The sequence below is a fragment of the Nannospalax galili genome, unplaced genomic scaffold (assembly GCF_000622305.1).
Source record: "Nannospalax galili isolate Female #2095 unplaced genomic scaffold, S.galili_v1.0 scaffold481, whole genome shotgun sequence".
Classification (NCBI taxonomy): Eukaryota; Metazoa; Chordata; class Mammalia; order Rodentia; family Spalacidae; genus Nannospalax; species Nannospalax galili.
The window spans coordinates 927,383-929,307 of NW_008345609.1; the positions used below are offsets into that span (position 1 = coordinate 927,383).

The 1,925-nt window shown below is 31.1% G+C and overlaps 1 protein-coding gene across 1 annotated transcript in view; it reads left to right on the forward strand.

Annotated features, from left to right (window-relative positions):
- Positions 1-1,925, forward strand: part of Ano3 (anoctamin 3) — a 279,126-nt gene that overhangs the window by 225,732 nt on the left and 51,469 nt on the right. The window lies entirely within an intron of this gene.

Sequence of the window (1,925 nt, forward strand, 5' to 3'; positions counted from 1 at the left end):
CATGGATAATTTAATTTCATTTTTTTGCTTTGAAGAATTATTATTTTTTAATCATTATTTTTAAAATAATAACTACATGATTAGAAGAAGCATTTCACTACAGCTTTAACATATTCAGTTACACACTTCAGAGCAAAAGTACATCTCTTTCACAAGTGGGTGCAAGTGTCTAGGTTTGCAGTTGAGTTACTAGTTATATAATATTGAACTCAGTATAAGCCCTTTAAGACATGAAATTGAATGAATTTTTTAACCTTTAAAACAGATCTCCATTTCATTTTAGAATATATTGTTCCTTGCAGAAAGACTCATTGCTTTGCTACTAACACTGAGATGCTGGCGCATGCATCTCTAATCTGTATGTATATGATTATTACTAGTCATAATCGGTTGCACTTGTATCCTTGGTGCCTGTGTCTTCAAAATAGGTTTATGTGATAGATTTTGAAAACAAAAACCAATGCTAACAGTGCTGTCTTCCTTGTGTAGTAACTTTATAATCTTTGCCAGTGGTAACTTCAATTCACTATCTGGTGTATGATCGTGATAGTGATATGCACTTCTCAAATGAATGAGGTAAGGATGGATTAGAGAACCACTCGGTCAACTCAGACTTACTACAGAATTTGTTGGAAATATACAGAATAATCTACCTCAGAATGAAGCCCTGTTATCTCTAAGCTCACTCCATTTTTCTCATTTTTGTCCATAACAATCTCTCTGTCTCTGTGCCTCTCTCTCTCTCTTTCCCTCTATTTGTACATCTGCTCTATTCTATTACAAACCTTATCTTTGTGTGATTTCTCTCATTGTCAGTCTGGCATGCTATGGCACTTTTTAAGGTGTGATTCATCATTTTTGGCTCCGTGTGACCATTCTGTCAAGATTCTATGTGATAATTTCACAAAGATAGCATCTATCTTGTTTCAAAATCACATGAATTTATTGACTCATAAATGTAATGTCTATGTCTAACACAGTCACATGATGCCTGGGGCTAGCTCTCAAGATCTATGAATAAAAAATAACTTTCTCTGAACATTGGAGGCCCTAAGGACCAATTAGAGACCATATCTTTCTAAAACTGTTTCCATCAATCCCTTAGGGTTGATGGTCTTTATGTCAGTGAAGATACTGAGATTCAAAGAACTATTTAAACCTGCACCAAATCTTATACATATATATGTATAAAATCAGGCAATATGCATTTGGCTCCAAATGTGGTTGAGACTGATATTCCATGCTTTGCCAGCAGAGTCTAGTACATTAACATAGAAAATCTTTACATTTAAAATGATCAGAAAAGGTCTTAAGTGGAAAATGAATAGCCATTGTGATAAAATAGTAAATTTTACTTCCAGTACAAATGATAACATTTTAAAATGAATTCTATGTTCTTCAATTTCAGTTTATACTGTAGAAATAAAATACTTTGCAATATCCTTATATAAGCCCCAAATAATTTACATTCTTAGATAATATACTATGTAATAAACATTGAAACAATACAAATCTAAGTAACTTAGGCTTGTGCCAATTAATGCAGATTTACACAGAGATAAAATGTTTCTTGATCAAATATAAGGCTCATTTTAAAAGTATATCTGGCAAAGTAAGCATCAAAACTCAAGACAAAGAGCATTTTTCAGCCTGATGGACAGTAACTCCTGTATATATCAAAGCATTATCAAGATTTATCCCTAGAAAGTAAGATTATATGTTAATGTTATCTAATATTTACCATACATTTGTGAATTTGCTAGATCATGTTCCTTAAACTAGTAAAGCTTAAAAACTAATAAAAAATAAAAACTAGTAAAAAATAAACTAAAAACTAGTAAAACCAGTTTTAGTAGTTTTTAGTTAAAACTAGTAAAAAATATACTTTTTAAAGTTTAAAACTAGTAAAACTAGTAAAAACTAGT